This window comes from Bos grunniens, chromosome 29 (assembly GCF_055505025.1).
Source record: "Bos grunniens cultivar Pamir isolate PY7600 chromosome 29, Bosgru_T2T1.0, whole genome shotgun sequence".
Classification (NCBI taxonomy): domain Eukaryota; kingdom Metazoa; phylum Chordata; class Mammalia; order Artiodactyla; family Bovidae; genus Bos; species Bos grunniens.
This window is the reverse complement of record NC_141193.1, coordinates 18,056,078-18,084,055: the sequence shown is the minus strand read 5'-3', so window position 1 is coordinate 18,084,055 and position 27,978 is coordinate 18,056,078. Positions and strand designations below refer to the sequence as shown.

The 27,978-nt window shown below is 53.4% G+C and overlaps 1 long non-coding RNA gene across 7 annotated transcripts; it reads right to left on the bottom strand.

The window, feature by feature from the left end:
- Positions 1-9: 9 nt before the first annotated feature.
- On the bottom strand, positions 10-27,951 carry LOC147342202 (uncharacterized). Of its 7 annotated transcripts, none has more exons than XR_015157543.1 (9): positions 21,753-27,933; positions 16,796-16,968; positions 16,141-16,306; positions 13,713-13,898; positions 11,391-11,513; positions 10,598-10,901; positions 9,981-10,211; positions 7,419-7,606; positions 10-6,470 (listed from the first exon to the last, which is right to left on the bottom strand). It is a non-coding gene; the product is annotated as an uncharacterized LOC147342202 (long non-coding RNA). The 7 variants fall into 7 exon arrangements; XR_015157544.1 differs by having other exon boundaries at positions 9,981-10,204; XR_015157541.1 differs by lacking the exon at positions 9,981-10,211 and adding an exon at positions 16,454-16,549 and having other exon boundaries at positions 11,391-13,898; positions 21,753-27,951.
- Between the last annotated feature and the right edge of the window lie 27 nt (positions 27,952-27,978).

The window sequence follows — 27,978 nt, the reverse complement described above, 5'->3', positions numbered from 1 at the left end:
CATGCATTATATAGTACATAAAAGTGATATATTTCTAAAATAAAAGTTTGTTAGATCAAAAGCATGGCTGTATATTTATTGATCCATTAGTTCAATAAGCATGACAGTTTATTGCGCAGAAAAGCAAGATAATTCTTTGCTCTTATTTCTGAATATTGAGAAATGGTAAGGTTAGGGAGAAAAAACAGAGAAGAATTTTAGAAGGACAAGCACACAAAATGAAGAGAAGGATTACATGTACTGGAAATTGACCCAAGGATGCAGGAGATGTTGAGTGTCATTTAATACTGTGGGAAATGATTGAAATAACTTATTTTACATTCAACACAGTACATCTCTAATGCTCCAGGAAACAACAAACTCAAAACAAAATTCTTAGTATGGTTATTAGTAAAATAATGCAGAGTTTCCAACAACTAATATGTTTTTAAATGTTTAACTTATGAACGTCACTTTTCACACAGTCATCCTAGTTTTTACAGTATTAATATTTTAATATTTTAGTTTTTACAAAGTAGAACAATGTGTCTATAAGTGTGCATATACATATATAATTTACATATGTACTAAATTATGGATGTCAAGAAACATGAAATCGATTGAAGTTGTCAAGGATATGCTTCAGCTGCCATCACTATGTGATTTTCTTTGTAAGTCTTTGTGCACACTTTTGTTAAGTGTGAATTAATTATATTCCTTCAAATCCCATAAAGACAGAATAAAAATTTAAAAATAACTCAATCACCCAACTCAATCACCTGTTATGATTCTATTGTCTTTCCTTTCCTAAATCTTCTTTCTGCTCCAGATCACCATGTTCTAAAATCACAAGTAAAAATATATAAAAATTATTTTATAGTGGCAGCCTCTGTCCCATAAACAAACTCAACAGAGAAATTTAAAAGAGTAAAATTCTACTTAGGCCCACTGACTTTTTTCCTTCTGCTCTCTCTCTGTTCTGCCATTCCCTTTAGTCCTAATTATACACTCAGGCATATTTGCCATTTTGGTGACCTAGGAAATATGACAAAGTATCTGATTGTGAAAACAGCAGTTTTCAGAATCAGTGCTTCTTCTCTACTGCTGAATTTCCTTTGTTTTCACTGTGAAATTGTTCTGTCTGTTAAACAGTCTTAGGGAATCTTTGGAAACTCACAACACGATCAGAGAAAGGCTCAATGAATATTCTACATGGAGCAGAGATTCCTAGGAGAGTGAATGCAGGTCCTCATTGTAAAACATTGATTTTCCTCTACAGATGGAGTCTGCATGTCGGGACCAGTGGCTGAGATAGAATCCTGAAATGGAGACTAACTAGTGACATGGTAGGATGCACTTGGCTGTCAGATGATCTCCTCCGATGATTTCACTGTTCTTGCGAGAGTTCTGACCCTGTGCAGAAGGGTGTCAGAGCTCTGGAAGCATTCACTGAATAGGGCTGTGGAGTCTATGCTTCTATCACCACATTATCCAACTGACTATGCTTGTTTCTAATGGTGGCTTACTAAGGAGAGACACAAGTCTTAAAAGAGCTAGGGAGGGGCTTCTCTGGTGGTCCAGTGGTTAAGAATCTACCTGACAATATACCTGGACACAGGTTTGATCACTGGTCCAGGAAGACCCCACATGCCATGAGGCAACTAGACCCATGTACCACAACTACTGAATCTGTGCACCCTAGAGCCTGTGCTCCGCAACAGGAGAAGTCACTGCAATGAGAAGCCTGTGCAATGCAACTAGAGAAAGCCTTCACATAGCAGCAAAGGCCTAACGCAGCCCAAAATAAAAACAAATAAATAACTTTTTTAAAAAAGACCTCAGGGAATGAAATATATTTGTGCTAAATTTGAACAACAGCCTTTGCAATACTTTTCAAATCAACACAAAGTGCAAATCAAATAGTAAATGGGGAGTGGAATTTTCCTTCAAGACTTGAAACCAAGCAGGATGCAATGGGGTTTCCTCAGGTACAAAAGCCTTTCCATGTCCCCCGTTTCTTGTCAGTTGTGTTGACTGGGAGGCGGGGGGAAGCACAACTTTAAAGTTCAGAGTTAGGTTTCATTTGGTGGACTTGCTCAGGACTTAAGCCTGGGAGGCAGCCTCTGATGGCTCTGAGGGACCTTTCCAAAGAGGGCAGGGAGGAGCCAGGGCAGATATTTCTGGCAGGCCATTTCTGCAACAAAGACCAGATAGTCAGAACATCAGGAGATTACTGTTAATTAAAGAAAAGCCAGATACCTCAAGTTAATGAATTTTGGGCTTTTCTACATATGGGAAGAGTCCCAACTTATTGAAATCATTCCTTTGATATGTCTCTTAACTATCTAGGGCCAGTATCCTGTTTTTCTCCCTCCTGAATCCCCTTAGAAAGGGGGAGGCTGCATCGGCTAAAGGCTTGATGGCCGAAACATCCTTTGTTTACTGATATGGCAGGGAAATTCTTCATCCAGAGCAGGAAAAAGGCTTCAGCCTTCTAGACCTTCCCTGAATTCCAAAGGGCATGTTCAAACAGTTCCTAACTAGGAAAGAGAGAGGATGCAGAAACAAAGGAGGAGGAGTTAAGAAACAATAGTACCTCGATAAAGCAGGGCCCTGGTTCCTCCTTACGGGTAGTGCACAACATACCTTTGAGTCCTTCAGCAAGAACCAGGGCCCTTGCCCAGGTAGAGGATGGTAATTTCAGGCTGAGCACAAGGTTCCTGGGCATCACCCTGTTATCTTCCCACCAACCAAATAGAAGGAAGTCACACACACTGCAGGGCTCACTCCGAACTTTGCCTTTAAAAACTCTTCCTGCAAAATGATTGGGGAGCATAGGGTTTTTTAGAGCATAAACCCCTTGTCTCCTTGTGTGTCCCTGCAATAAACCTTTCTCTGTTCCAAACTTCAGTGTTCTAGTTGGATTGGTCTCACTGTGAGTCAAGCATGTGAACTTACGTTAAAAAACAGATTCACCTTCAAACAGACTGGAGATGCTGGAAGCAGCATGTCCAAGGGAGGAACATGGGCTCTGGCATCTGATGGACAATGATTCAAAACCTTGGATTTGTAAACCTGGGAAAGTTGCTTCCCTATGTCATGGATTCCTTGTCTATAAAATAGGGATAACAATATCCACCTCAAACTGTCACTTTGAAGATCATGTGAGAAAAGATTTTGAGCATACTAGGTGCTCATGTATGGACAGATAAGAGAGTTGGATCATAAAGAAGGCTGAGCACCAAAGAATTGATGTTTTCGAATTGTGGTGCTGGAGAAGACTCTTTAGAATCCCTTGGACTGCAGGGAAATCGAACCAGTCAATCCTAAAGAAAATCAACCCTGAATATTCATTGGAAGGACTGATGCTGAAGCTGAAGCTCCAATTCTTTGGGCACCTGATGTGAAGAAATGACTCATTAGAAAAGACCGTGAAGCCTGGAAAGATTGAAGGCAGGAGGAGAAGGGGATGACAGAGGATGAGATGGTTGGATGGTATCACCAACTTGATGGACATGAGTTTGAGCAAACTCCAGGAGTTGGTGATGGACAGGGAAGCCTGACATGCTACAGTCCGTGGGGTCGCAAAGAGTCGGACACAACTAAGCGACTGAACTGAACTGAATCAGATGTCAACATCATCTACCTTGATCCAACCCGTCAGGGATCTGAGTGCGTGTGGGCAGCACACAGTTAACTTCTCCCACCTGGCTGGGGTTCCAGTAGCTGTGAAACACCTTCCTCTTGAGAAGGAAATAGGACCTGACCTAAGGCTGCACCATTGTTCCTTGACTTCTCCTCCCTCCTCTCTGCATCTCCTCCCTTCTCTATTAGCAACTGTTTGAACCTGCCCATTAGAAATGAGGGAAGGTTCCTGGAAGCTGATTGAAGCTATTTTCTGCAAACAAGAGAGTGGAGGACACAGAAAGGCTTTTGTGCCCCAGAGCCCCACAGTGTCCAGCTCGGTTTCAGTGTGACTGAATTCTGAAAAAGTAACAGTAACTGGCTCCAGATCCCCTCTCTTCAAGCCCTACCCTCTTGCAATATTTCCAACTCTGTTTTCTCACATTTTATCTTAACTATCATCTTCTCTTTCTCTTCAATGTCTTTCCTTAGTTTTATTTGAGTAGGAGGACACCTCCCCATAATCTCAGGAAACAGTATGTAGACTGAAAAAACAAAGAAAAGCATACAACCTAAAAGTTGCAAATTGTGGTGGTGGTTTTGTTTTTTTTTTTCAGGAGGGTGGTATTTACTGAGGATACAACCAGGGAAACAGCCTCTCATAATCTGAGGGACTGCTTCAGAGAGCCAAGGGGAATCAGGATGTATAAAAGTTTTTACTGAAAAAAATCACATGTAATCAAATGTCAAGAGATGAGTGCTAATCTCACACATACACATACACACACACAAACTGGACATCTGAAATTAATGACTGTGGTGCTTTTCTATTTGTGGGACGATGCAAGAGTCTGGGCTCATTGAAATCATGCCTTGGATATGCACCTTAAATATCTAGGATCTAAGAACCGTTTTCCTCTCTCCTCTCAGGGCTCACTGCCGGTGGGCTGCACTGGCTGATGGCTTGCTGGTGGGCAACGTTCTCTGTTTACTGAAATGACAGGCAACATTTTTTTTGTCAGCAAGTAGCAGACATTTCCTCTAACAATGTAAACAGGGTAGGTGGTCCCTGGAGAAAGAAATCCAGGCATTGCTGTTGTTATTGTTCAGTCCATGAACGGCAGCATGCCTGGCTCCCCCGCCCTTCACTATCTTCCAGAGTTTGCTCAAACTCATGTTCATTGAGACGGTGATGCCATCCGGCCATCTCGTCCTCTGTCGCCCCCTTCTCCTCTAGACATAAAAGAAGCCGTGTTTGGCTTGAGCCTTTCTGTGATCTAATCTTGGCCACAGCGCCTGCCCTTGAACAGGTCTCAGTAATCAATGCTCTTAAGGGAAGAGACAGAATGCAGAAACAAAGGAGAAGGAGCCAAGAAATAACAGCACAGAGGACTTCCCAAGCGGCCCAGGGGCTAAAACTTCAGCCTCCAATACACGAGGAGTGGGTTGGGTCCCTGGTCAGAGAACTAGGTCCCACATGCCTCGCAACCAAACACCAAAACATAAAATACAAACAATATTGTAACAAATTCAAGAAAAACTTTAAAAATGGTCCACGTCAAAAAAAAAAAAATCTTAAAAAAAAATTCTACGAAAAGCAAAACAAACAAAAACTCAACAGTTTAGCGACAAAAAGGAGTCCCAGTCCCTCTTCAAGGGAAATACGTAACCATCTCACACAGCCTCTGAGTTCTGCAGGAACTCAGGCGCCCACCAGGGAGAGCGACAGAGTTATGACGCGGACTCTCGTGGCTGCCATCAACTCAAGCTTGGACTCTGCTGACTTTTGCCCCAATTCTATGCTGAGTTCACCTCTGCTCAAGCCCTTTCATGAAGATGCATGTAACCTTCAGTGCAAAACTTCCCCAATTTTGCTCTTTGGGGAGGAGCTGCTTAGGGAAAGATGCCCCATGTTCTCCTTACTTCCTGAAAGTAATACATCCTTCCTCCTTCCACTCTCTGGCTTGGTTGTATCTTTTGGTTCCACACCCACCTAGAGGCAAACACAGTTTTGGGGGCTAACAATCAGACATGCTGCTTGTGTTGGATTAAGAAGCAAAGTTGTACTCCTTGGTTTATTTGCACATTCGCGATGGCACCCCACTCCAGTACTCTTGCCTGGAAAATCCCATGGATGGAGGTGCCTGGTGGGCTGCAGTCCATGGGGTCACTGAGGGTCGGACGCGACTGAGCGACTTCACTTTCACTTTTCACTTTCATGCAGTGGAGAAGGAAATGGCAACCCACTCCAGTGTTCTTGCCTGGAGAATCCCAGGGACGGGGGAGCCTGGGGGGCTGCCGTCTATGGGGTCGCACAGAGTCGGACACGACTGAAGCGACTTAGCAGCAGCAGCTCCATCGTACTGGTTCACTTGAAAAAGGTCATATGAATGTCCAAGTTTGGGCTTAAAGTAGCTTCCTAGAGAGAAACTTTGTAAGAAGCTATTTAGCAGGCCTTTCATGTTTCACCCAAAGGAGGCTGAGTGTCAGAAGCCAGAGTGTGTCAGCGTGGGGTGTGTGTTTAAGCAAAGGAATCACATGTGCCGTGGGTGAGAGAGGAAGCCTCTCCCCTCTGCCTGCGGTCAGCATCACCCAGGGCCTCTTTGTTCACCGGCGCACAAGGAGCCATGACACCACCACCACCACCAAGGCCAAATTGTGACATGCCCACATGAAAGCCTGACGTGGGATTGGCTTCTCCCAGGATGAGGGCCTTAAGGATGATGGATGCCAGCTCCTGGTCAGGGCTCAGGGTGTCAGCCACAGCGCCTTCTCTGAGTAAGTGGAGGAGCAGGGCTTGGGCGAGAAGAGGGATAGGGCACGGGGGGCTGATAAGCAACACTCCCCATCGCCTCCCAGAAGGACACCTGCCGAGAAATAAAACAGATTAGCTCTTTCTTTCTCTTCCCTTGGCCTCAAGAATATTTCCACTCTCCTGGGGAAAGCAAGAAACTTTTCCTAATCTATGTTTCGAGACTGGAGACATGTGTGATCTGAGTTAGGGCCACACCAGGGTGAGAAGACCAGGGCAGATGGGACCTGTTGCCTGGACGCTCCCTCCCAGAGACCTGTCCTGCTGCTATGTTTACAGACTGGAGGTATTTTTATCTCAACCTTCTGAATGAGAGCTAGTTTTCTCTTCACTTGAGTTGTATTGCCAGTGTTCACTTCCTGGAGGCACTGGAGAGAGACCAGGGCCTTGCCATTGCTGCCGGGCACCTGTGTGCCTCGAACTCCCTCCCAGGCACACCCCTACCTACTCAGGGGTTTGGGAAAGGGGACTCAGCTCCCCCTGCCCTGTCATTCTCTGGAGTCTTTGTCCACAGGTGGGAGAAGGAAATGGCAACCCACTCCAGTATTCTTGCCTAGAGAATCCTATGGACAGAAGACCCTGGTGGGCTGCTGTCCATAGGGCTGCACAGAGTTGGACATGACTGAAGCGACTTAGCAGCAGCAGCAGCTGTCCACAGGTTACAAATTCCAGGGGTCCATCTGTCTCCTGCCTCGGCTGCCTTGGCAGCCTCTTCCTCTCAAGTCCCTGTAGCCCGAGCTGCTCTCCCAGGTAGGCCTGGTGAACGCTCTCCACCAAACACACACAGTGCTCTCTGTGAGTGAAATCATGGCAAACCACCTCCACGCCACGGCCTCCAGCTGGAAGGCCACGGGTCAGTGCTGGCCTTGTGTCGCGTCTTCTGAGGGCCTGCAGCATGCTGCTTGCTTGATGGCCACGTTAAGAGTGTTGAGGTACATCGATGTCACAATCATAACATATGCTACAGAATCACCTGTAAAGATTTTTCAGAATAAAATAATACCTGTGTGTTTGGAATGATTGAGGAACTCTTCCTGGAGATGTGAAAAGTCCTGCATAACCTTTGATGATCACCTTCCATCATTTAACTATCCATCCAGTCCAGCAAACGTCACTCTCATACTGTGTTTGTCCCCGGAACTGAGCGAAGAACCAGAGATAATTTGGGCACAGTTTCCTTCTTCCAGGAGTCTGTAGTCCCGTAGGAGAAACAGAAGGAAAAATAATTGTGCCTTAGGCGTCTAGTAACTCACAGAATGAGCCAGTGTGGATCTCCACTGCTCCGCTGCATCACACAGGGAGATTCTGAATAAAATATAACATGAAAATTAACATGTACATTGAGCTTGAAATGAAGAAATCCTCAAGCGACAGAAAAAGGAAGGAATTTAAAGCCAAAATAGTAAGTCTGCAAACTGGAGCCAATGCACAGCGAATGGCAGGAGGGTATGCAAAGCCAGGGCAGTAGCTCATGACCCACAAGGACGGGGACAGGCCTAGGACCCGTCTGAAGCAGGACTCTGGACCTGAAATTCTGGCTCTAACGGGGAGGATGGCTAGGAAAAATCTCCATCCATCACTTTCTGCCGTAGGCTCTGGGAAAGGGAAAAAAAAAAATGTTTCCTGTGTAAAACTCAAATTTCCAGGTGTGGAGTGTGAACTTTCACTATCTCTCAGGCTGTGGGAATCCCCAAGCCCCCAAATTAATGTAAAAATTGTTCTCACACTGGGGAAACCCGTGGGCAATCAGTTGAAGCAAACCCACAACTGTTCCTGGTGTGTCCTGAGAGAACAAAGGCCCCCACGAAGGGAACAACCCCACAAAGATGCAAACCATAATTTACAAGTCCTGGGAGGAGACGGCCCGCCTCACACAGAAGCAGCATGTGACCAGCAGGGGAATCAGCCTTGAACCCTGAGATAATGAAATAATCCAAAAGGGACAATAAAATAAGTTGCCTTACAAAATGCACAGAGGTAAGAGGGCTAGAAAACACAGAGAAACACCAAGGGCACTGGAAAGATGAGGCAGACAAGAAAGAGCTACATAAGGAGTTAGTAGGGGCTTCCGAGGTGCCTCAGTGGTAACGACTCCATCTGCAACGCAGGAGACCTAAGAAACCTGGGTTTGATCCCTGGGTTGGGAAGATCCCCTGGAGGAGGGAATGGCTACCCACTCCAGTAGTCTTGCCTAGACAGAGGAGCCTGGGGCTACTGTCCATGGGGTTGCTTCAGTCAGAAACGACTGAAGCAACTTAGCACGCATGCACTTGCATAGTTAGTAGGAACGAAACCTTTAGGAGGGAAAAAAAAAAAACTCCATGGAATTGACTGAGGACTTCCCTGGTGGTCCGGTGGCTAAGACCCTGCACTCCCAATGCAAGAGGCCTGGGTTCCACCCTTGATCTGGGAACTAGGTTCCACTTGCCACAGCTGAGAGTTCACACGCCATAGCCAAATATCCCACACGCCCAACCGAAGACCCAGGGCAGCCAAATAAATAAAATATAATTTTAAAAAATTGACTGAAAGAAAATTAACGAAGTGAGAGATCTTAGGAGATTATGCAGGATCAGACACAGAGAGGTAAAGACATGAAAATTCGAAAAAGATGTTAAGACTTGTAACAGAGGATAAGACCTGTAGAGTAATAAAATAAGAACAAGGAAAAAAGCAGTAAGTGAGGAGACAATGACTCAGAAAGGCCCAGAATGGATGAAAGACACAGATCTTTAGTTTGAGGAGGTATCCTGTGTGAGTGCCCAGGAGAGAGAAATGTCTCCTTTCATTTAGTCGCCCAGCCTGACAGGCCATCTCTAGACATAACATGGTGAAGTATCAGAACCCAAAACTAGAAGAAACATCCCACGGTTAGTTACACTGAAAAGACAGGACATCTACAAGGGAACAACAGCAGTAAGAGAGGCTGGAACAAAAGAAAGTAACTGCTCCAAAGAGCTGAGGAAATGACAGAACAGTCCAGGACTCCATCTCCCGCTAAACGAGGGCTCAGGAGTAAGGGTAAAAACAGGTGACAGCTGATCAGCTGTTTATGTGTTGAAAGAAATACTCGAGGATCTAAAAGAAAAGGAGAGAACGATCCAGAAGGAAGCCATGGGGTGAAAGAAGCAAAGAGGAGCAAAAACGTTGGTGAGCAGGTAGGCGATCTGCAGGTAAGCACTGGCTCTAAAAACAGATGATGATAATGATAACCTAGCGTGTGAGTTTTAACAAATAAACCTAAAATACTAGGCACTAGTAACATTAAAACCTATGGTTAGAAGAAACTTAGAGCATAGGGAGAACAGCAAATGTTTAAATTCAATTTAGACTTTTGGAATTAAGAGCGTGGAGTTGGAATATTTAGGGTGCTCCTTAAAAGAAAAGAAGTGCATGGCTTCCAGATCAGTTGAGCAGGTGAAGGAGTCCCTGCAAAGAACCTTGGGTGCCAGGCAGAGAGCTTCCTAATGCATCCGGAAGGAGATGAGGTTAGGAAGGCCTTCTAACAGGGGAGTGAGTCCTACCTTTACCCTCCCCACCACCCTGGGCAGAATTAACCACTTACTCCCGTGTTCCAAAGCATCTTGGCGGTATCTCTGGGCAGGGGATTCTCTAGGCAAGCACACTGGAGTGAGTTGCCATTTCCTCCTCTAGGGAATCTCTCTGACCCAGGGATCGAAACTGAGTCTTCTGTGTCTCTTGCATTGCAGGCAGATTCTTTACCCACTGAGCCATAGCTCATCATTATTTACATAGGTGTGAATGGTATGCAATTGTCTTTCTTCTGAACTGTGAACTCCGAAAGGGAAGAAACATTTCAGTCTGACGCCAAGGTGCTTTCTGTGAGTAGTAGGGGGTGCCGGCTCTGTCCTCCCCCTCTTCAGTTCCTCCCTCCGGTGGGGGCTGCCTGGAGCCTCCAGGCCACTCTCCACTTGCTCAGGGAACCCAGTGCCTGGGAGTCAGCCCGTCCCCGGTGGGGAGGGGCTTCTGTTGCAGGAGAATGAAGCCTGCCCCTTCTGGCTTCCTGGCTTTCGCTCCAGGGTCCACTAAGGCTGGGGTGGGGCTTTGCCTGAAAGGCACACTTTCCCTCCCTTCCCTGACTGCTCACCATCCTCTGACTATCCCGGGGAGCACACTCCTCCACACAAATCCTCATCACCCCAGGGTCTGATTCCTACTCACCTGGGATGAGGCTGGGGTCCTCCGTTATCCTGGCTCTGCCCCAGCCAAGGTCAGAAGTTCAAATCTTTCCAGCTCTTTTCTTTTGTCCCCTCCCCACCCTCCTCTTCCCATCCCCCTCCTCGTTCCCTTCCTCTAGGAGCAGATGAGCCACCATCTTCCAGGGCTGGTCTGGGCTGGGCGCAAGGACCCCAGAGTCATCCACCGAGTCGTCAGTCCTGGGTTAAATCCTCTCAGTTCCCTGGGTTTGTTTTCCTAGTTCTTTCATGAGACTAACTGGGTCTTCGGTCTTCGGTTCTGTGATGATCTATATAAAACAACAGGCAGGAATGAATTTTGGAAGAAGGAAAGGCAAAGGGCACATGTACAGAGGATGGGTATTCTGTGCAGGGAGGTAGAAAGTTTTCCAGCCTCCTCCTCCTCCTCCCCTTGGCTGGAAGCCCTGGTGTGTGAATGCCGGGGCCTGGCTGAGGAGGGCCGCCGGTCCCTCTGCAGGGCTGGGAGCACTAATAGCAAGCGGGAGGATTAGCCATATGCCACTTAATTCCTGTTAATCAGGATTGAGAAGAGCTTGTGCTTGTAAGTAACAGCTGAGCTGCCATAGCGGTGCTCAGGCTCCCCGCCCCCACATTCTCAAAACCCTACCCCCCCCCCCCCCCGCCCCCGCCCCGCCTGGGTTGGTCCTCCTCCGGCCCCTCTCAGCTTCCATCCCCTCCCTCCTCATCTGAGATTTCAACACGGTCTTTGTTCCCAAGTTCTCCGACGACGGCTTCCTGTCCCCAGCCGCTGCTCCCACCTTTGTGGTTTGGTCCTTGCCTCCTCTCGCGGGTCTTTCCCTTTTTTGAACACCCACAGCTTCAGCTCCACGCTAGTGTAACTTTTGTTCTTGTATCAACAAACTCCCTGACCGTTGGCTGACCTGCGAAGGCAAAGTTCAAAGGCAACCGTTCCTGGCTCCTGTGGGCACAGGCGCGTCTCCCTCAACCCTGACCTCACAGAAGATTCCAAACTCTGACTCCCTCTCCTCAGAGCTGAGGACAGACCGTCCTGTTTCTGCTCCACGTCCAGGTCCAGCTCCCTGTGCTGAGCTCCCAGCCAGCCTGTGTGAGATGGAAACAAATCTCCCACCCAAGGTCAAAGGGTGTGCAGCTCACCTTGGGTGGGGGTCAGCATCACCCTGTGTCTGCTGTCTCAGGGTGTGTGCGTGTGTGAGTGTGCGTGTCCACGTGTGCATTCACGTGCACACACACTGGCACGCATCTACCTTCCCACGAAGAGCGATGCCTGTGAGATAATGTGCACGAACTCCGTGAGGAGCCCCGTGTGAGAAGCGTGTGGGGGTGATGTGTATGTGTGTGTGGGGGGGCCTCGGGGCTGGCAGGAGGACGGACCTGTGTGCACAGATGTGTGTCTGAGCTGTGTTTTGCAGAAAGCTGTTGGGAGGGGGTCTGGAAAATGACATTTGTAGAAATGCATATTTAACCACAGAAACAAACTGAGGTGGGCGAAGCGTGGACTTTGGGAAGGCTGGGTTCTGGATGAAAAACAAGAAAGGAAGCTTATTAGACGCATCCAAACCCTCACAAGATAGCGCCTTCAAATGTCCGATCTGCGGCAGCAGCAGATATCCAGGGTTTGGCGTTTGTTTCCAAGAAGCTTATCAGGCTAAGAAAAAAGGCATCTTTGACCTTGCCCCACCCCCACTCTCAAACTCCAAGGACACACACACCTCCCTTCTCCAGCACACCGCACCCCCCGCCCCGCACGCTGTTCTCCCACTGAGCAAGAACCAGTCGCGTGGTCCTAGATGGCTGACAAAGGAGAGGAGAGGGCTGAGAGCAGCCCAGGTCTGGTTCTCCCCGGCCAACCCGCCGTGGCGGCCTCGGGACAGCCGCCCCGCCGCCGCCCGGACAGCAGGTGTCAGCCGCTAGCGGACCAGCCGGGCGCCAGGCTCATGGCGCCACCTCGTGGCCGCTCTCACCATCACAGCCCTAACGCCACAGTGGGGGCTTCCAACCCAGGCCCACTGTTCACAGGGAGTTCTGGGGACCCACGTGCACGCGGCACAGAACCAAACAGGGTTAACCCTGAAACCCACGGGTCCACAATCTGGATGGGGTGAGGAAGAGGCTCCGGGCCAGCTGCGAGAATTCCAGGTATTTCAGGCCGGACTGCGCTGGGCTGGTCCTTCACCCAGGCCTCGAGATGACTTTTGTCCCCTCTTTAAGAGCATTTCCATACCCATCTAAAAATGCAGGACTAAGAACAGGGCAGCCTGCATTGACAGCCTGGGGTCTACCAGCCAGGAGTGGGGAGCCCCTCCTCTGGCAGGGGAGCGGGGAGTGGGCCATGGGGAGGGGCCCAAAGCCTGGGAGGGGGCACCTCTCAGCCTAGGGCCTGTGGAAGGAGTGCTGGAGTTGAACTCAGATTGCTTTTCTACTAATTCAGTGACACCGAGAGAATTCCTTAGCCCTTCTGGGGCTCGCCTTAAATTCTGAACCACCTGTTACAAGGCTCCCCTCGATTTGTGTTCAAGCCACACCCACCACCATCAGGTCATCTTTCGTACTGCCAGTCACTGCTATTCTTGTCCCCCAGACATCACTGGCTCTTAAACTTTGCTGGTATCATTAGGTTGGCTTGCAATGTGCCCCCCCTCGTCTGTACCTCTAAATTCCATCCACCCCCACCGTGAACCCAAATTCCATTCCTTCCCTGGAGCTTTTCCTGGTCTTCCCAGCTGCACATCCCTCCTTTCGTCCTCTCCTGGACCCGCCCTGGGTCTCACTGACCTTTCCCTTGGGTGATGCCTCACACGTGACTCCTTTCACCTTATGTCCCCTGCCAGGTGACCAGCTCCAGTGGTGGACATGATCCTGACTCGTCTTCACGAAGCCCGCCTGGCCCTGCTCTGGCCACACTATATGCCGAGCAGACCCTTAGTGAATGAAACGGGATGTCCCTCTTTTGCCTATGTCAGCTTAGATGTCATTTGTCCCAGTAAGTTTCCGTGAACCCACCCCCCGTCCCACCCTGCATCTGCTGTTTCTGGAACCTGTCTTCTCCCCCCACCTCCCTACTTAGTGTTTGGCCGCAGCTGCCTCCTGGCCTGTCTCACCGATGTGGTGATGAGTTCCTTGAGCAAAGACTGGTCTTCAGGTCTCCATTGCCCGGACTGTTCATGGCACATGGCAGGAGCCTGGTAACGACTGGTGATGGAAAAGATGGATCCAGCTGGGGATGGGTGGTGGTTGTTGCTTGCTCTTCTGTGGCCCCATGGGCTGCAACATGGATGGGTAACTCTCTGTAAACGAGGAGGGCAGGGAAGGGGAAGGGTGGTCTTGAAGACCCCTTTACAAGCTAATATGAACTTCTTGGAAGGAGAGTTATCCCGGCTACTTGAGAAACCACACAGCCAACTTGGTGGGGTTCGGAGATGGCCGTCCCTTGAATGGACGTTATTGGCTTCCGTGGGCATCTGGCCTCCTACTCCATGGGGAATTTCGTGTTCCCTGGGCTCAGCCTGGCCCAGAACTTGGCAAGATCTCTGGGGCGTTCGTTTTGTCACCAGCCCCGGTGGGAGGGTGGACGGGTGGGTGGGAACCGTTTTGGGAAAGAGTGTTGGGGAGTGTTTGTGTGTGTGATGAGTCAGGGCCAGGGAGCTAGTGAGGAGCCCTAATCTCTGCCCCCTCTCTGTGGGGGGGAGTTCTCACCCCTTGGAGGGGGTGGAGGGCCACCAACTGTCTTTGGAAAGTTTTCTTAGTCATAGCTTCTACCAAGTCAGCTGGCGCTTATGTAACGGGGCCTCTGTTCTACAGACAACAGGGTCCGATGGGCCGGAATGGATGGTGCCCACCTTCCCCCCATTGGCTCCAGTCCTTCCTACTTGCCGGCCAGGCAGCGGCGCCCTGAGAAAATAGCACTGGGACATCTGTTCCCACTGGAAAGGGCTCTAGGTCTCTTCACAGGCCCCATGGGGAGGCCTTCCTTTCCTTCCTGTTAGTCCAGCACCAGGCAGGGCTCGGGGAAGAAAGCCCCCCAACTCCTGCCCCGCCCCGCACCGTGCCCTCTGACTCTGTGTCTGCCCAGGCCCCAGGTGAGGTCACGGCCAGCTCCCAGGCTGCTGTCTTATCGCCTCAGTCTCCAGGCTGGGGGATACAGATTTGAGTTTCCTGTCTCTGACACCAGAGCCCATTTGCTTATCACAACACAGTCCTGTCAGGGGCCCAGATAAGGCCTGAAGCGATTGTGTAAACAGAGTGGGGAGGGTTGGGTGCTGGTGGCTTGGCCCGGGGAGGGACGCGGGCCCTGGACCCTGGGAGAAAGCAGTGCTCGGGGACCCTGGGGGTGCTGGGGGAGTCAAGGGCCTTGCACTGGCTTCTGTGGGGGCAGCTGGGGGCCCTGGGAGGGCCCAGGGTTGCTGTCCATTACTCCTTACTGGAGGAAAGTGGTCTTTCTTGTGCCTCAGGTGCAGGGGTTGGATGCTCTGGAAAAGGTGGGCAAGTAAGGAGGGGTGTTTTTTGGAGGCGACTCCCCAGGAGAGGAAGGGACAGGGGACAGGGATGGGGAGCTGAGGATGACTGTTCTAACTGTGAGATTGGCCACTCTCGGCCTGTGGCCTATGCAGGGGCCAGATATGCTGTGGACAAGAGACTTGGGGGTGGGGAGAGCTGGGGAGGAAAGCTGGGGGTGGCAGGGAGCATGGGGGGGAGAGCTGATTGGGGGTTTGCAGGAGCCTCCTTGCTACCTCCGGCCCCTTCCTCCATGCGAGGAAATTTCACGGGGGCCAGAGCCTACTTTGAGCCCAGGCGGCAGAGCCAGAGGAAAGACCTCGAGGGGCCCTGAGATGAGCGGGACCCGCTGAGAAAGAGCCAGGTAGGGATCAGAGAAGGAGGCCGTGAGAAGGACAGGGGTTCCCACGCTGCTCTGAGCCAGGCCAGCAGACCCAGGTGGAGAGGAGGGACACGCCCCAGAGGAGAAGACACCATCCTCTCTTCTGCCTGGGTGCCTAGTGGTGAGAGACACACAACAGAACTTTCTGGGTCCTGTTGAGCAAAAGCTGGGGAGATCCGGGAGGGGAGGCAGGGATAGGAGAGGTGGAGAAGGAGGAAGAAGGACAGAAGTGTCCACCAAACAGCAAGGCCAGGATCTGTTCCACCGTCACACAGAGTCCCCAGGCCCTCCTGCCTTCTCTGCAGCTCAGGGACATAATCCAACAGGCTAGATAGGGTTTGGGGGAAGCAGGAAGGAACCGGGACCCTGGCCCTCAGTGCTCATGCGGGCATCCCTGGCTGGAAGCCGTTGTGCGGTCCGTCTCCTCCAGCAAGTCTTCCTTCCTGGGATGCAGCTGTCCCTGCCCTCCTTCTGGACCTCAGAGAATCTCCACTGCCCTGCAAAGGGCGGGGGTTGTGGGGGGAGGTGAGCGGGGCAGGGTGCACAGAGCAGAGGTCCCGTCTGCACGTTAGAAGCTGAGCCTGGCTGAACCCCTGGCTCTCCCTGTCACCCCGGCCCTGATGTGTGTTCCCTTCTTCAGAGGCGGGGCTCACCTGGGGGTGTGGGCGAGGCCCCTGGGATAACGGTGCTGGAGCATCTGGTTCTGAGTCTTCCCACGGAGTCAGTTCTGGTTTTCAGGCACCACCACGACCTCACACGTCTGATCCCGTTTGTCCGAGACAGAGACAGCGCGTTCCAGCGATGCTGGCCTCCTCCTCCCTGTACCGTGAACAGCCTCTGCTCAGCCCCATTTTCTTGCCCATAAATGTCCTCCCACCTCCTGCACAACAAGCACGCGGCACCCGCACGGCCTCGTGGAGAGCCGCCTCCTCCCCAGAGCCTTCCCTGAGGTTCTAACCCACTCACATCTCTTCCTCCTCTGACTTCCGGTGCTTCCAGCCAGTGCCTGGAGATTTTAACTTCGAAATCATAGGCTGGTAGGATTTGTGAGCTGGAAGAACCCTGACAAATGCTCTTCATCAGGATGGTAGAGAAGTAACAAGACATTGACAAGCAACCTCTGGCTCTCCCCACGGGCATCACGAATTAACCACAGCCTCAGAAAATCCTTCTCAATACAGTGTTCCAGGCAGAAGTGCTACCGCCATCCTTAACCCGGACAGTCAGGGGTCATTTCACATGCAGCGCGGATGAGGAAACTGCTTCAGGCCCCAGGCGCATGGGCTGGAGCTCTGGTCTGGTCCTTACCCAGTGCTCCTTGGACCAACTGGGCCTCTGTTGGTCTCCTGCTTGTCCTCTGCCCTCTGGATGAAGTGACATCTTAAACTGCTCTGGCATCTGGTCAGGACTCTACCCGCTCACCAGCTGATGGGGAGGCCACCTGGGGTTTCTTCTCATGTCCTGTAACTTGTCTTCAGAGCCTGTACAAAGGGGCAGGGAAACGGGCTAAAGGAGGCTCAGTCTGCATGCTGATCAAGCCCACCCAGGCTCCGTGTCCGCCCTCTGTCTCTAGCAGGCATGGGCTCCTGTCCCTGGGAAACTGCAGAGGGCACTGGCCTCTGGGCCAGAGCTCTCGTCCTCTTATGTCTGCAGAGGGACTCTGTCTCCATCCATTCAAGAGGCTGTAGGGAGAAGGGGAAGAAATCAGATGCCCACTTCTCGGGCCCCAGGGTGTGGAGGGGAAGGGCTCTCTGTCCTGGGGGAGGAGTCAGGACACTGGTGTGGAAGGGACACAGCTGACGTCCAGGTTGCTAGAGGGACTTTCGCCCCAACTAGGACTCCTGGAGGCTAAATAGTCTTTCCCCGCCCAGTCCTACAAACTAGAAGCTTCAGCACCCCCTGACCCGACCGGGCCCTCCCTCCCAGCCCCGGCCAGTTCTCTAGGTCCCTCCCTGGCCTCCCCCACCCCAGGCTACACTTGCAGCACCTTTCTGATCTGCAGGTCCACAGGCCCCTAACTGAGCTCTGTGATCATGGTGCAACTCTGCTGGAATGTTCTCTCTTGAACTTAGATTTCCTTATGTCATCCTCTGCTTCGGCTCATCATCACCTCATTTTCTTCAAGAGGAAGGTGAGCTCCTGGCCTGGGGTTCCCAGCCTCTGTAGAATTTGCCTCTCAAATTGCATGCTCGCTGCACAGGGGCGTCCTGTGCTCTGTACAGTGTTAGCAACATTCCTGTCTCAATCAGCTAGAGGCCAGTCTCCTCCTCCCCTGCAGGTTTCACCAACCAAAATGTGTCTGGACACTGCAAGACATCCCCTGGTGCACAATCGATTGAGAACCGTCTTCGCCAACAGATCAGGCTGGTAATAATGACTAATAAGTTAGTGTGTGTTTCACCCTTCCCCAGAATTAATCTTCAGAACCTCCCTGTGGGGCGGCCCTATTAACATCCCCATTTTATAGGTGCATAGAAGGCGCCCGCTTGGAAGGGATTCAAATCTTTCAAGAAAGCCAAAGATTTTCCCTTCTGTGTGGGGTGAGAAGAGAGAAAGATAATCCAAAACGTCTCCTACTGGAGGCCAGGCTGCTGAGCCAGAATTAAGGCAGGATTTGAACCCAGGGCGCCTGCTGGAAGGCCTTCACCAGAAGCGACTCTAGCCTCTGTGCAGGGTGGGGAGAGGGGTTTCCCAAGGCAGAGCAATCAGGAGCCCCCTACCCCTCCTCTCCCTCTCTTTCTTGGCCTGCTCGGCCAGGCCCACAAGACTGGGCACAAGCTGACCCAGGACATCTGGACCACTATTGGGTTGGGGAGGGGGCTCTGTGGTGGTGGGTGGGCTGGGCTGCATGAGTCTCTGGAGAAGCCCAGCTTTTTCTCCCTATTGACAGGACAGAGGAAGGGCAGAGGAAGGCCTTCCTGAGAAGACATCAGTGTTTGGGGTGAGGCTGTCTGGGCAGAGAAGAGAGAAGATGCGGGGACCAGGGCCACACCCAAGACAGGGGCCCAGGACTGTGCCCGTGGCCACATGTTCATGTGAATGTGCCCACTGGTGGGTGTGAGGGGCTGCAGCCTGAGAGGGGGCAGAGGTCAAGGTGAAAACGCAGAGTTACACCCCAGCCCCATCAGACTTCCTGCGGTGGAGTGGGAGGGGGTGGTGGTGCACAGGAGTGGAAGGTCAGGGACCTCTCTGGCCTGCGCACTCTTGTTCCTATGCACGCACCAGAGCTGGGTGGCTGCTGTGCACCACGGACTCCCATGGGCACTGTCTCTGCACCCCCAGGGGTGCCCTCTTGGCCCAGTCTTCTCACATGGGCACACACAGCTTTCACTGCCCCCAAATTCCTCCACTTCTGAAAAAGACAAGGGGAGAAAAGGGCCAGGATACAAGAAGAGATAAAAATAGCTGAAAATAAGCTCTTTGGATCAGAAAGCTCCCTTTTTCAGTGAGTCACCAGTTTTCCAGACTGAGCACACACACACACACACACACATTCCGCACAAAACACAAGCACGCAATCCCGCCTTTAAGTTGTGCAGGAATCCTCGCACAGACCCTCGGTCTCATGCTCTGTCCTCAGAGGTAAAATCACCCCCAAGGGGGGGTTCCTGTGGGCTTTGGGGAGCTTGGCGGGCAAAGCCCCACCCTGACCCCTGCCTTCATCCTGTGCTCAGCTTCTTCTGACTCCCCTGCATTTCCTGGTCCTCCCTGCAATGGGGCGCCCTGAACGGGTGGTCAGGCAGGAGCCTCCGAAGCTGGAGCGGGCAGACAGCCCCCCACCCAGGTCCCTGGAACTGGCCCACCGGGCGGAGGAGCCGGCTGGGACCGGGCAGCGTTTGCGAGCGGCTCTGGTAACTGCATTAGTGGCTCTGCTGGGGGACCGTGGCATGGCCTCCACAAGGCGAGGCGAGCAGACCTAGTGGACACGGGGCTGGGCGTGTGCGGCCTCCTGCTGACGAGAGAGGTCTCCCCCGCTCAGCTGCTGTCAGCTGGGCAGGATGGCCTTCCTTCCTGGTTCCTCCAGGCTCCTCAGGTGCAGACGGCGGCCTGGATGGACAGCAGCCCACCTTCCAGAACTCACTGCCTCTGCCATTGTTTCTCTCTCCCTGCCCACCCCCACCTGCCTTCCCTTCCTCTCTCTCTCTTCCCTGAAGTCCTTCCCTCCATCCTCTCTCCACCTCCACCCCCGTGTGTGAAGCCCAAAGCAGCTTCATTCCAGGCACTGAAAGGAATCCAGTCCTGAGTGGCCCCTCCCGCCTCTCCCCGGGGGCATGACCCCTCCTCCCTTTGAGCTTCTGGGGTCCCAGCACCCCAGGACTTGGCTGGGCATCATGTCCCCAGGCCTTTTCAGGTGGCGGCCAGAGAGGATTTACCTGAAAATTCAGAGCAAATCTGAGGAAACAGCTCTGAGCCTCGTGACGTGCACTGTGTCAAGGATGAGCCCGTAGAGGTCAGGGCTGGGTCCCCAACGCTGGTCTCCTGGGAGCAGCTCTGGGATCCTGTGTCCTCCTCCCCAGACCTTGGTGCCCTACCTAGCTCGGACTTCGCTGTGCTTGGGTGGGATCTGCATTTGGGCTGCTGGCTCTGTGGGTTTGGTGAATTTTGTCTCTGGGCTTTTGTTTCTTCGACTGTCAAAGAAAATACCACCACCACCACCTGCATCATCAGGCCCTTTTATGCCTCTGGTGCCTCAAATAGTGAAGCAGGCACCTGGCAAGCACGTAAGTGCCAGGTCAGCTGGTTGGGCCTTTCCACGCCTCCTTCACCTCAAGAAGCATGCCCCAAGGAACCCAACCCTTCCCTTCAGGAGTTTCTGGGGCATCAGAGTCAAGATGCAGGACCTGAGTTTCCTGTCTCCCTTGGGGGGGTCTCCCATCTCTCCCTGGGGGGTGTCTCCCATCTCCCCTTATGGGGGGCTCCCATTCATCTTTGGGGGGTCTCCTCTCCCCTTGAGCCGTCTCCCCTTGAGGGGGGTCTCCCATCTGCTCTGGGGGTCTCCTGTCTCCCCCTGAGGGGTCTATCATCCCCTCTTGGGGACATCTCCTGTCTCCCCTTGGGGGGTCTCCCATCTCCCCCTGGGGCGGTCTCCCATCTCTTCTTGGGGGGGTCTCCCATCTCCCTTGGGGGTCTCCTATCTGTCCTTGGGGAGCCTCCCCTTGGGAGGGTCTCCCATCTCTTTTTGGGGGTTCTCCCATCTCCCCTTATGGGGGTCTCCCATCCCCCTTTGGGGGGTCTCCTGTCTCCCCTTGAGTCTCCCCTGGGGGGTCTCCCATCTCCTCTGGGGGTCTCCTGTCTCCCCTTGAGGGAGTTTACCATCCCCCTTTGGGGAGGTCTCCTGTCTCGCCTCGGGGGTCTCCCCTGGGGTGTCTCCCATTTTTCCTGGGTTGTACCGCTTTGGGCAGGATGATTCTTGCCCACTTCTGTCCCCTCCTGCCTGTACGTCCCCTTCACAGCTCTGGCCCAGCCTGAGCTGGACACGGCCAGACAGGAAGCTATTTTTAGCCCCAGACAGAAACAGCAGCTGTGCAGCCAGGGCGCAGAGCTTGGCTCTCCAATGGAGGGTCCAGACCCCAGGCAAGCCTGAGGAAGGTGGTTACAGGGGGTCTGGGACCCCAGCTCTGTCCTCCCTCCTTGGAACGCAGCTCATGCCTCACCCCCTACCATGAACTGCTCTCTGGCCCCCTCCCCCAGTGTCTTAATCCCCAGGGGGCTTAGCGGCTGAGCTGCAGAGGCTGCAAAGTGGGACAGGGAAGGTAGAGAGGCTGGGGGCTGCAGCCAGTGTTCTGAGGCTGGGCAGGGCATGCTGGTCCTCGCCGCACTCGGAAGTCTTCTCTCTACAGCTTAGCACTAAGATGCCTGAGGTCTGGGCTCCGAGATACTCTGGGCATAGCTGCCCTGCTGCAGGAAGCTCTCCCCTCCTGTCTGCAGGAGCAAGCCCCCCACCCTCACCCCCAGCCCTGCCAAAGATCTTGGGCAGTAGAGGTATGCTTCACAAAATGTGTCAGGAGGTCTGCATTTGCCTTGATCTCCCCAAGGTGATCGGTACTTCACAGGAGACAAAAAGGGTCCTGAAAAATCAGCACTGAATCATAAAATAATTCTTGCAATTCCTGAGTCACAGCCTCTGTATGACTGTGATTCTTATCATGGTTGCAGTTCAGGTAGTGGTGGGCAGATCAAGACATTAACCACATTTCATCTACTCAGGCACCCACCCAGGCTCTGAGCATCCCTTCCAGAGTGAACAAGAGGGCCAGAAACTTACCCTGGAGGAACTTAGATCCTGCAGCTTTGAAGTTCTTTCACATTGAAAAAAAAAAAAATACGCGCACAAACCCAGGGAACAGGAGCCCAACCCCTCTCTGTCTGTAAATGCTGCAAAGACGCTTAGCAACTGGTTGCGAAGATCTGATTTCTCTGGAGTCCGGATTCCTGATGCTTTTAGCCAACGACTCTCAACCTTTCACGTCCTGTAGCTCTTTGTAAATCGATTAAAGCTGTGAGCTTCTCTCCAGAAAAATGTCCAGAGCACAGACACTCAGATGTCTGCCTACGATGTGAAGGGCTCACAAAGCCCAGGAAGCTGACGCAAGGACCTTGTGCTCACAGGGCCCCGTTTGAAGAGCCGGAGGCAGCTGCGTGGCGGGCGCTGATGGCTCCACCGCAGCATTTCCCAGCGAGAGGCATGCGGTTGAATTTTAATCACAGTGCAGATTAGGGCCCAGACTGTCTAGCCTTCAGAAACAATTCTAAGTTCTACCAGTTTCTAAGTTCTATAGTTAGTAGTTAAGAATCTGCTTGCCAATGCAGGGGGCACAGGTTCAATTCCTGGTCTGGGAAGCTCCCACATGCTGAGGGGCAACCAAGCCTGTGTGCCACAGCTACTGAAGCCCGCACGCCCTAGAACCTGTCCGCAGCAAGAGAAGCCACCGCAGTGAGAAGCCCGTGCACTGCAACTAGAGAGTAGCTCCTGCTTGTCACAACTAGAGAAAGCCCACGTGCAGCATCAGAGACCCAGCACAGCCAAAAACAAATACATTAATAACAAAGAAAACCCATTTGTAAAAGCTTCTAACACCTTATAGATCTTGGTGGTGGCCTAATGAACTCTATGACCTTGGCCAAGCCCCACCTTCTTTGGGGTCTCAGGTTTCTCATTTGTGGAATGAGGGGGCTGGGCTCTGAAATGGAGCTGAGGGTCCTTCCAGCTTGGATATGTCTAGAATATCTGTTGTGACCCCTACAGGTCCATCCTTCACAGAGGGAATGGGGAGCAAGGGCCCTCAGGTCGGGGGCTGGGACCTGGGCCAGAACCTAAGCCCTGGGGAGGAGACTTGGGCGGCTGGTGGGAACTGTGCTCTCAGCCACCCCGACCCCCTCAGGCCCCACAGGCCCCCCCTCCTCCTGCATGAGTCACTCTTCTGCCCCTGCCCTGCTGCTGGTATTAGGATTTATCACCAGTCCCCTCTGCTCTGGGCCTGAGGCTGAGGCCACCTGTTCTGACAGTTCCCTGGGGCTGATCCATGCATCCCCAACTGATGGAGGGGGAGTGGTCTTCTCCGTGGTAATGGGGCAGCCTCCTGGGCAGCCAGCGCCCTGCAGGGAGGAGGTTCTAGCCTTCAGCCTGGGGCACCTGCTGGGGAAGTCAGGAGGGCAGGGCAGTCCAACTGCTCCAAGGCCCTGAGGGGGTGCAGCTCTGGGCTGCCCCAGGCACAGGCAGGTCCTGGCACCACCCTGACCTTTGAATTCCTGGCCCAGTGGAGCTCAGGGGATCCAGGTGCTGAGTGACAAGATCTGCAAACTCCAGTCCCTCCTTCCGAATCCACGCCACCTTTTCCTTCCTCTTCCCTGGCCTCCTCAGCACTCCTGGCTGGAATTTAAATGTCATCAGCTCTGACCAACCTGAGGTCCTCTGCTCAGGTCTTCTGCAGAGGTGGGGGATGAGTGGGGGTGCTGCTCAGAGCTCAGATTCACTCACCTTTTCATCTTTTCATCCTGGGAGGAAGACCCCCTGAGGTCCCTGGGATCCGAGAACAGAGGTGCCTGACTCAGCATCTTAGTGGCAGCGCCAGGAAGTGCCTTGGCTCAGGTGAGCTACATTCCTTTACACACTTGCTCCCCGGCACTCACACACAGGTACATGTGTGCACACCAATGCATAGGCGTTAATAAAGGACACTTACGTGAACCATCTGCACAACTTCCTTCTCACCAAATACTGGCCCTGTTCACATCACGCAGGGAGAAGTCCCTCCCTCCTTGTGACGTGCATCTTCCAGACTCGAGTTTGCCGCAGGTAGAGGATGAGGTGCACGCTGCACAGTGACCTCCAGCTCTCATGCTCACCCTTCCCAGCTCACCTTGAAAACATGCCATGACATGTGTGCTCACACCATCCCCGCCCCCAGTCCCCTCTATCCCAGGCCCCGGGTAGGGTAACAATCCACCCAATACTGCCCCCTCTTTCCTCAAGCAGCATCCCTGGGTCACAGGTCTTCCCTAGCATCTTCCTGTTGAGTCTCTTCCTGTGGAGCTGAGGACGGGAAGCAGTGAATACGGGGAAGGAGGCTGGGAGCCTGGGCTCTCTGCTCAGCCCAGCTCGTAATAAGTTCCATTGCTCATTTATCTCTGGGCAACCTCATGTGCCTTGTGAGGCCATCAATAAACAGACTCTTAAATCCAGTCTCACTTTCCTCATCCATAAAGTGGATTAAAACATTGCTTTATCTCATGGCAATGAGATAAATGTTGCATGGCAATGTTACGGGAACCAAACCTGATATGCGAGGAAGCAGCCTGGCAAGTGTGACACGCGTGACCCATGGGTGGTCCCACAAATGAAGTCCATTCCGAGATCCGGCCAAGCATTTTCCCAACGTGAGTGGGTCCCAGAGCCGGTCTTGCCCAGGGCCCCTGGTCCAGCGCTCAGTGAACAAAACAGAAATTTCATTTCTAGTCATCCTTCCTTCCTGCTGATTTCACTCTCGTCTTCACTCTTGTCTGCCACAGACAGGTCCTGGCTATGGAGCCAAGGGCTTAGAAGGGCCAGGAGGGCCTGGCATGGAGCCCAGCATCTGTCCTGGCACGTGGGTTGCTGTGGTCCTGGCTCCGAGGCTACTGAGGGCTTGTGCCTGGGAGAGCTCCTTTCAGCCCCTGGGTCCTGGGGCCATGCCAAGCAGCCGAGTCCAGAACAAGAGGTGCTGTGGCGTGAGGAGTCCTGCCCACTGGGCTGGGCTGCTATTGCCTCTGTGCCACTCCAGCTCCGTGGCCCCGAGGCAGCCCCCAACAGCACCTCGACCTCTGAGCCTGGTGTGGGAAGGCCAGATTCTGCCCAGCCTGCCTCGGGGCCCTGAGCCATGGTGGCTGGTACAGCCAGGGGTAGTGAGAAGAGGTGGGCAGGGTGCTGGGGCTGATGTCAGCTTTGAGAGAAGGCCAGCAACTGGCCTTGAGCAGGTTTTTGTCCCCAGGAGCACGTGAGCAGCGACGGGGCCACCCTGTGGGGGTGCTGTCTGGCCCTAGGGCTCAGAACAGTCCCAGATTCAGCTCAGAGTCTTTATTCCTTTAGCTCGGCACTGCAATCCCAGGGTAGTGCCTGGCTTGCTGTTGGCCTCCCGCAGCACTATTTAGAGAAGAAATTCCACTGGGACACCTGGTACTTTGCAGAGCAGACGAACATTTCTGGACTTGCTGTGGGGAGAGGCAGGCTGAGGCTGGGGTGCCAGGAAACAGGCTCTCCTAGGTGGATGCAGATGTAATGGACAAGGGCCGCAGGTAAGCCTTCTGCTGGGGTGGGTGAGTGGGACCCTCCTGCCTGCCTTTTTCTGCAGGGAGGCTGGCCTGGAGGCCTGGCTGGAGCTGGGCAAACAGGGCCCAAAGCTGAGCTGGTCTGGGGGTGGAGCCTGTCAAGTCGCGGAGCTCCAGCCTGGCTCCGCCCCTCCCTTCCCAGGGCTCAAAGGGATGACATCACCAGGCTGAGGGCTCTGACCTGGATGGGCTGGGCTTGTGGAAGCTGGCTCCAAAGGGATCCAGGACTTCCTGGGGTGGCCGGGCCTGCTTCTCCGCTACTCATCTGAATCCCCCTTCGGCCCCGGGATTTCTGCTTTGGGGGTCCTAGAGCTGGCAACTTGCTTTTCCGATGTCCAAGTCTGGGGCTCGGGTCTTCCACCAGAGACCATGCCTGGGGCAGGTGGTCAGGCGCTCCTCCCTGACTTGGCCCGCACGGGCTGCTCCATAGTTCTGAGGGGGAGTCAACCCCTGGTTCGAGCCGGGCAGCAGTCAGCCGCAGCAAACCTACCATCCCCTTGTGGCAGGTCCATGCCACTCTCTCCGCCCCCTCCCCCCCCACCAACTGGGTGCTGGTGGTGCCTGTTTGTGGAGCATATGCTTGGCTGGCTGCTGCGTGTCTGCTGTTTATCCGTCTCTTCCCACTTAACTTCTGTTCCCGCCTGGCCCATCTGGCTCCCTGGTACCTGTCTTTCTCGCGGGCGCCTCCATGCGACACTGCATTCCTGCCCCGCAGTCCTCCTCCACCACTTCCCTCCTGGGGCCTGGCTCTCATCCAGTCTGGGCCACCACCGGAGCCCTTGACCTTGGATCTAGGGGCAGTGAGCTGCGTCGGAGTCCCTGCAGTGTTCTGGCCGCCCTTGGGGAGGGAGGTTGAAATGGGTGATAGAGGGTAGCATGTGAGGGGCCTGGGACTTGGTGGGGCAGGGTCTGGGGCTGGGGGGAGTCCTGCTTCACTGGGTCCTTCTGAGCTTCCTTCCCATCAGGGGGCTTTGTTGGGGTAGGGCCATGGAGACACTGCCCTCTGCCTGCAGCAGCTGTATGAGAGTGACCTGTGAGTAGCAGTAGAGAGAATGAGGTCAGGGAGGCCCCAGGATTCTTCTGACCAAGAACCTGGAGTGCACCCTGCTTCTCCCTGCGGAGGGGGACTGTGGCAATCTGGTGGTCTGGGCAAGAGGCCAGGGAGAAGCTGCAGGATGCTTCCAGTGGGCACGAGGCGGGTGGGTTAGGGTTGGCCTCCCCTCAACCACTAGATCCGTCCCACTCTGGCCTCCCCTCAACCACCAGATCCGTCCCACTCTAGCCAATGGCCCAATCACTGCTCCCTCCCCCCACCTCCCACCTGCTTCCACACCCCAGCACACACAGCATCTCCCGGGTAAGATGCAGTGGCTTCCCGCTTCCCCGGGACTCACACATGAGGGGCTGGTGGAGCCTGGAGGAGGACGGAAAGGAAGATCAGGGCGGGGACTGGGGCTGCTCCTGCTGGTGGAGGCCGCGCTGGGCCCGAGTCAACAAGGATCTTCCACATGCTCCCTGGAAGCGACTGCTTCCCTCGGAAGCCGCAGGGCTTGGCGGCCAGGCCTCGCCGCGTGCCGCTCCATCTGCCCGCTCCGCCGGCTCCTGGCCCGCTCCCTTGGCCTCTAATCTTCTTCCTTCCTCCTGAGCCTCCTTTCTCCTGCCTCGCTTCCCATCTCTGTCCGGCCAGGTCCGTCCGTGCTGCGGTCCCAGGCCTTCCTCCCCTCGGCCTTCATCCATCCAGCTTCCTCTTGCGCCTCTGCTGTTTCTCGTGTTCAGATTCTCTCTCTCATACATATTCAGCAGCTCCTTGAAAATCCACCTGGATCATTCTCAGTGCTAGAAGCTTAGATCCACTTCAGGAATAAAGAATAAAGCTTCTCACCCTGTGAATCTGCGTCCCTATCTCTGGACATGGGCCGGGATCAGCCACCTGGCCAGTGTTGGTGAAGCCGTATGCTTTTCCACACAGACGCACTTACTCCCTCAGTGCCTCCTCTTCCGACCTGGGACCAGAAGGACAATGATGTCCAGAGACACACAGTCCTGTGCCTCGGGGGCAGCCCCCCTGCCCTGGAGGGATTTGAAGATTTTAGTCCTGGAAATGTATACTCCGAGCGTCTGAACCTTTGTGATTTACAGCCCGTTCACACTTGCCCTGTTATCCCCTTCCAACTCCTGTAGGAGGTTCAGAAACGAAGGAAGTTTCTGGCACCAGCAGTGCTGGACAAACAGCTGGCATCAGATGGGCTCAGGTTCCAGCCCTTGACCGCGGCAGGTGAACAGAAAGATCCAGACAGATGTGGGGGAGTGGTGGTTAAGGGAGGAGGGGGTGTGACACTGAGCCACGCCCCACCCTCCTGGGGAGGGTGGGAGGCTGAGCAGGAGGAGGAGAGGGAGGCAGACCCAGCCAGGCCACTGCACAGGAGGTGGGAACGGGTTCGTGGTTCCCCAGCCCCATTGTTCCCGGCTCCTTTCTCTGCCTTTTTTTTTATCATCTGGCCTTGTGACTCCTTTTCTGCTTGATTCTTCTGCCCCTGCCCGTCTTTCCCCGCATCCTTGGGGTCTGCCACTATCCTCTGCTCCCTTTCTCTTCCATCTTCCCTATTCCTCACCTCTCTTTGCCCCCTGACTGCCTCCACATCAGCTCCCCAGCATCTGTCTCTCAGCAACAGTGTCATCAGTGTAGC